This window comes from Haliotis rufescens, unplaced genomic scaffold, assembly GCF_023055435.1.
Source record: "Haliotis rufescens isolate VD_foot unplaced genomic scaffold, xgHalRufe1.0.p SCAF_5, whole genome shotgun sequence".
Taxonomy (NCBI): Eukaryota; Metazoa; Mollusca; class Gastropoda; order Lepetellida; family Haliotidae; genus Haliotis; species Haliotis rufescens.
In genome coordinates, this window is record NW_025964223.1 from 7346401 (window position 1) to 7354130 (window position 7730).

Consider the following 7730-nt stretch of genomic DNA (forward strand, 5'->3'; position numbering starts at 1 on the left):
TTGGAGGGGAATATTTTTTTTCAAGGAGCGAATAAGTCCCTTACATCCGCTACGAGCAATGTATGCGTCCCTCGTTAGGTTTTATGCCACTGGTCTACCCGGACCCTTGGTAAATCACGTGATGTATTGTTTAATTAAAGTAACAACATGAGTAGCTTATGTTTGCATTTCTTTCTGACTTTATACTTTTAGTAAAGATAAAACATCAGTCAGGTTCGTTTTATACGTGTATCCAAATAGCATTTGCCATTACTCTGGTGACACGAATCCCAATCAGACATTTTGCATCCAGCTCTTGAGACCTACAGAGTATAGCCGTGTACTCATACTCATTGAACATGCTTTCTGCACCTGATGAAATACATCTTTTCGGGGAACGAGTAGTCCACAAGCTGATACATCTGAACACTCATCAGATTTAATGATTTAATTTGGCAGGCTTATGTTAGGGAGCATCCATTTGATTTGAGGGTAGGGTTTAGAACGAGCTTTTTCAAACAAGCTATTTATTTACTGAGCACCATCAAACAATGTATTCATTTTCACTATAAACACAATTGTTTTACGTTTGTGTATTTTTTCACAAAACGAACTATTCATAAGATACATGAAAAGTTTCAGAATATTGTTTCATATTCTTCATGAAGGTTAACCATTAAAATAGTTTTCAATGAAAACATAAATGATTCAAGTAGTTGGCAAACATTATATGAAGTCATAATCTCACCGATAATGTTTTCCAAATGCTGTTGAAATTCACGAAATGTATCCCGTATTCCACACGACCTTCAGAACTTTTACCACCTCAACCCTATACTGTGATATACCACCGAAAATGGTCTTATAGAAATAACCGTCCCCTTTACGGTAAACCATGTTTAAGTTACAGTACCCTGCTTAGATATAATACGTTAGTGTGTACTCTGAAAATAATGTGGGCCCACATCCGGCTGTATGTATGGTGGGACACTCGTTGTACTGACTGTCCTAGATGGGAACAATACCTCACGTATTCCTTGTCCTTGCGTGAATATTGGCTGCTGCTTTGGGAGACTTATTCACGATGTGGGTCATCTGTGTTGAAAAATGTTTTATCATTTTGAAAATTGTTTCGATGTAAACTATTCACTTAGCTTGATTGAATTGGAATGTCGCCCTGACTAGTTTTTTCCAAAATTCCAAGTTTTCTCTTTATGTTGAATGGCTGAGGGAGTGGAATTTCCCTCTGAATAGTTTATCTGAAACACATTCTATCTAGACTGAAGGTGTGACCCGCCAAGCACGCAGACTTGTCTCGTTTGGGGTCAGCCGTGTTGAAAAAAATGTTTCACCATTTTGTAAATTTTCGTTTCTAAATAGCCCTGCGGCATACTATTTCACACATTTACAAATCTCTATATTTTTTAATATAACATGCGAAGGGAAAGATATACATAACAAACAAACAAATGTGTGTTCCATGATAAAAGTAGTTTTATTCAAAGCACGTTTTAAAACTAATATGTTTTAAAGTTGGTTGATGACATGTGTTGTCACAAAAGTTTGAGAGAACAGTGTGTCAGTCACAACTAATAAAGACTAACAACGTCCAACAATAAAAGAAGTGTTTTTCTCCTATTGGTAGTCTTGGTCACTCATTTCACTACCAGGACCCGTGAAGATTCCGGGGTAGAATAGCTCTTCAGCCCATACTTGCCGTAAAAGGCGACTATGCTTGTCGTAAAATGCGACTAACGGGATCGGGTGGTCAAGCTCGCTGACTTGGTTGATACATGTCATCGATCCCAATTGCGTGGATCGATGCTCATAATGTCCATCACTGGATTGTCTGGTCCAGACTCGATTATTTTACAGACCGCCGTCATATAGCTGGAATATTGCTGAGTGCGGCGTTAAACAACAAACAAACAAATAAACAAACATTTCATCACCAGCATTATCAGATTCAGAGTCACTTTCTTCCCCGTCATATCGACATGTCTTTCATGACTGGCTTCATGAGAACTTGAATTTTGTCTTCGATCACTCTTTGATCTGTGGTAGGATCCATGTCACTTCAATCTATCTGGTATAGAACGAAACAACGGTACCTCTGAGAAATAGGCAGTAAATTCGAGGATAGATTTCAATGTATTGACAAACATGTCTTCCCATGCTATTTTCAGTTTCCTATCAGTCCACGGCTCTGATTTTCCTGGCTGTCGATACGTTTTCCGTTTAAGTTTCATGTCCTCTCGATATATATTATACACACGATCCCACACGCGTTGCGGGCCGACGTTGCCATTCATTTCCAGTTGGGTTATGTGCAGTTTGGCCTCTGCCTCCTTTCTAGATAGGCACGTCTTCATTGTCGTCGTCGCTGTCCTCGTCATACCGCGCACGTTTTCTTAACGACTTCCATTTGTTCTCGGGGCACCACGTCCTGATATGATGCTGTAGGTCTTGCTTGTTGCCTTTCAAGACTCCACAATCGGTACAAGCAGTAGCCATGACGTGGGAACTAGTGTCGTCGTCATAAGATTCGCTTGTTATGGCATCAAAAATTATCACTGTTGAAGTTCTGGCTTGTATGAACGTTCGCCTCACGTGCTGATGTAGTGGTGTGATGTTGGTGATAGTTTCCATACATCGGAGTGCTACTTGGTTGAATCAGCGCTTTTACAACACTGTTGTTACGGGTCAAATCGGTTGTGTTGGCGGTTTTGACTGCTTTTTGTTCAGATTCATTGTTAAAATATTAGGTTGTAGTCGTTCCTTTTCACTATTGTAAGGTCTTAGGTCTACAGTTAGATTCCAATAAGGGTGTTGCACTGCTTCGTTATATAATGACATGAAATTTTCTGAATTAAGAGGGGGCACGGGTGGCCCAGTCGTCTAAGGCGCCGCGATTCGCTGTGCAGAGTTGCGTCCCTTGGGCAAGCCAGAAACCTATGATTGTGGGTTTGAATCCTTGTTCGCCCCGATTATGTTTCTAGGTTTGTCAGCACCATACCCATGCTTGTTGGTTACACCGAAGTGGTAAACGTCTGAGACCTGCATCACTTCGGGCTTTCTTCCCACATTAAGCTGACACGCCGTGATGTAACTGGAATACTGTTAAAAGCAGCGTTAAACCAAACTCACTCACTCTGAATTTTGAGGATTAAGGAGTCTGGCAAATAAGTTCACCTGTTGTCTATCGACTTGAGAATTGAATATAGTCACATCATGAGAGTTCAGAGCAATGTCACGTGACTCTTTACCTCTAGGAAACGGGTTTCGCAATAACAGAACATTAATCACATTTTTGTGATGGGAGGTACGTGTAAACAGTTGAGATATGCGTTTATCATCTTTTGTCTCGGACATCAAGTCATCTAAAACAATCATGTTGATCCGGGCATTAAACAAAGGAGGAGGAGGAGGGGTGTGAGGAGGAGTAGGAGGAGGAGGGTGAAGAGACTGATGCATCTCTCTTCTGTGTCTCATCATATTATCATATCTGGAAACGTGTTACCTACATTCTGGACAAGATGTTGACTCCATGTTGACTACTGTGACACTGGGTCTCAGTAAGACGTGTCTGCTATTTAGGATAGTGCTGGTAGTGATAGTGGCAGATGAACAGTTGTCTTATGTCTGAGCATGGCATGGCATCTCAAAATTAATTTCTACACGCAGAGTATGGTACCGCCTACTCTATGATGCCTCACAGATGCTTTTCCCCAATATCATTACGTCTTTTCATCGGATCTTCTGAAGGACAGATTGCATCGTAGATTTTACTTTAAATATAGCTTGTCCTGGGGTTGAATTCACTTTTGTTTGTTTTGTCTTCTACATGGTATTTCTATTCTTCTGTCTAACTTTTTAATTTGCTCGTCTTTTTAGTTTGGCTGTACACTAGTTGCAAATATATCTCAGGACAGATAACTGGAGTTTTACCCATGTCCATCTTAAGGCGTCCTCCCCTCACAACTTCTTCCGCTGAAAATGGTTTGAATAAATGTGTTTTCCATGTTTTATTGTCCGTCGTCATTAGAAAACATGAGTATGTGTATGCTGATTGAATAGTTTATACCTCAATACATGACAGAAACATAGAACTCTTTGATAACAGTTTATTGAATACGATGGGCATTTGAAATAAGGTGGCATCTCGAACACATCCAAACTCGATGTTAAGCTTCCTTAGTCAGTCTTTCTCAGTCAATACAGACATTATGGATCAACAAATATATACTAGCCACATAAAGAAACTGTGCACGGAGAAAATATATTCTGGATTGAAATACAACACAGCAAGAACAAAATGATGCAGACGCTGTAGCAGCTGAATGATCGGACCATAAGAAAATGTCAACGGGACCTGAACAACATCTGTTACGATGACGTCAGAAGATCAAAATGGAGTAGGGGGTCATACGACAAAGTCACAAAGTCAATAACGGGTATGACCACCCTGTGCGGGAATCATAGCAGTGCATCGGCGACGCATGGAGTCCACCAAATTGGCATGGAAGGCCTGGGGAATGACCTGCCATATCCTCCTCAAATCCTGTGCCAAGTCACGGACGTTATCTGGAGGATGTGGAAGACGACGAAGACGGCGCTCCATTTCATCCCACACATGCTCTATTGGGGAGAGATCTGGAGAAATTGCAGGCCATGGCAGTAACATGACATTGTTATGGTGAAGGAAATCCATTGCGACCCTAGCCGTGTGAGGACGAGCGTTGTCCTGTTGAAAAGTCAATCCCGGGCCATGACGTTGCAGGAAAGGAATGACCACAGGCCTCAGAATCTGATCTCTGTAGCCAACACCGGTGAGATTGCTCTGAACATCCACCAAAGGGTTGCGGTGCCTTGCTGTTATCCCACCCAAAATCATCACAGAGCCACCTCCAAAACGATTCCTCTCCACAATACAGTTGCGTGCATAACGTTCTCCCAAACGCCGGTAGACACGTTGGCGCCCGTCACTGAGGGAAATGTTGAACCTCGATTCATCTGTAAAGATAACATTTCTCCACCATATTCGAGGTTGGCGAACACGATTTCGACACCATCTTAGACGGTTGACTCGATGACGGTGTGTCAGGATGGGACGTATGGCAGGGCGTCGTGGTCGAATCCCGTACTGACGTAAACGATTCCTGACAGTGTTGGGATGGATACGGCGCAGTCCAGGAATTGTCTGGGACTTCGTTACTGCCGTTTGGAACCTGTGTCGGAGATGTGTAACTCGAATCCATCTGTCCTGTCTTGGCGTCGTTACTCGGGGACGTCCTGAACGTGGGTGGTCGGCAACGTCATTTGTGTTCTGATAACGCCTCACCAATGCCGATATCGTGTTACGATGGCATTGGAAATGTGTTGCCACCTGTTGTTGCCTCATTCCCGCTCGGATCATTCCAATGGCTTCATGACGCTGTGCAGCTGTCAATCTTGGCATGATTTGCTTGTGATATGCCTGTGTCAGCGCCTGAGAAGTTTTGAATTTTTGAATGACCACAGATCATGCTTTCCAAAGTGACAGCGAATTTTGAGTTGCACATGCTGTGTACAGCTGCACAGGATGCACGTGCAGTAACACATTGCACGTCCATAGGCCCCCATCAATGACGTCATTTCGCATGGCACGTGCATGAGCGTTTGAATATCTCCAATAATTGCTGTGTTCAAACCTATATTTCATATATGGACGGTGTGCCCTTATATCTATATTTTCTCCGTGCACAGTTCCTTAAAGAGGCTAGTATATAAGCAATAATCACAAAACAATCAGACAGTGATCAGAAGAGTATTTTATACATGTAAACACTGTAAAGCGATGATCCGCTTGGTTGCTTCCACATCGTCATGGAACTTGGTCTTAGCATCTACCCACAGGAGTCCGTATCTAAAAATAGACGCCCTCATGCATATTCATGACCACCTCCACATCTTCGGGCTCGCGTGTGGAGATGGTCATGAATATGGATGAGGGCGTCTATTTTTAGATACGGACTCCTGTGATCTACCACACATTGGTCGCTTTCTTGCAACTATTGAGGGGATTGCACAACAACTGTTTCGTTGAGGTGATCTGCTGCTCGCAACATATTTCCACGGGTAAAAGGTGGCCTTTTCAGTGGTCATTCTGTACAATGCAACAAATATTTTCTGACATGATAATGTCTCTGACTTCCATTTATATTTTTCCCTAATAAATTATCTCCACTCCATTTCGATTGAAATACAATGTTCGAGTCATGTGGAGATAGTCCAACACCCCATCGCCTATCATAAGGACTAGCCTCTACAAGAATTCCAGGATAATAATTGATCAGAATGTCTTTTAAATAAGCAGACTGACGATATTTTGCACACACACACAACACACACACAATCACGGGGTGTCAGCTTAATGTGGGAGGAAAGCCTAAAGTAATGTAAGTTTCCGAAGTTTACCACTTTGGTAAACCTCACAAGCATATGTATACTGTTGACAAACCTAGAAACATAATCAGGTAAACCCAGGATTCGAACCCATGATCATATGTTTGTGCGTTGCCAAGGGGTGCAACTCTGCAAAGTTAATTAAGTCGCATAAGACGACTGGGACTCCCACTGATCATCCATAACCATGGACTGGTCACAATGATTGGGACTACTAAACTAACAATGGTCAGGATCCAGAAGTAGACATGGCCTCTGAGAAAAGACGGCTCTCCCTAACTATATGCCAATATAGTGGGGGTAAAAACGACAGATCTGTGAAGATCGGAGTTAGAAAATAGGTCTTCAGCAACCAATGCTTGTCATTAGAGGTAACTAACGGGACCGGGTGTCAGGATCACTGTACTTGGTTGATGCATGTCATCGATCCTTATTGAGTGGATCGATGCTCATGATATCATGATATCAATCACTGGATTGTCTGGTCCGGACATAAGGCTGGAATGTTGCTGAGTGCGGGATTAAACAATGAACAAAACAATCATAAAAATGACATGCTAAAATGTTTGATTGTTGGTCTAAAACCGATTTATTTTATATAAATGCATTCACATAAGATCATTTAAACAATGAAATATCTGATTCATTATCAGTGTTGTTGAGGTAATTGCCAAAATGCCCTTCCAACATTCACTATTTGTATTTCACGTCAAATCCTTTCACACAACATGACTTAAACATTAAACAAAGCTGGTGAAGAAGCAGGACGAGATGTAATGATACACAATTACAGACTTTATGTGAGGTCAACACCTGTCTTTATCGACCAGAAAAAAAGCAATATGGACAACTTCTGGGTAAATCCCATTCTATTTTTAGTAACACAAGTCAATACTACAAATTATCTTACCTGACTTCACATGTGACCAATGAATGTGGCAGAAATATTTGTATTATATAAAAATACAGCTTCTTGTTGCACCATTCAAACCTCAAGAGTAATGTCGTGGTAACATACACAAAAACTCAACACGAGACTTGTTGAGAGCAAATCTCATTAAAATCAGATCTTTGTTCTGGCTTCTGCTTTGTTTAGCGGTAGCGAGAACTAAGGCCTGATTTTAATGAGATTGGTCGAGAGCCATTTGCATTGTCAAAGGAAATGAATAGCAGCCAGATAAAAACATACATTGGTTGATTTGAGTCAACTAAATGAAACAATGGATAGAGCCCTCTTATACAGACAAACAGAATAACAATAAGCCATCATATAATTTTCCTTCATACCATTTAAAAAGTCACCCATA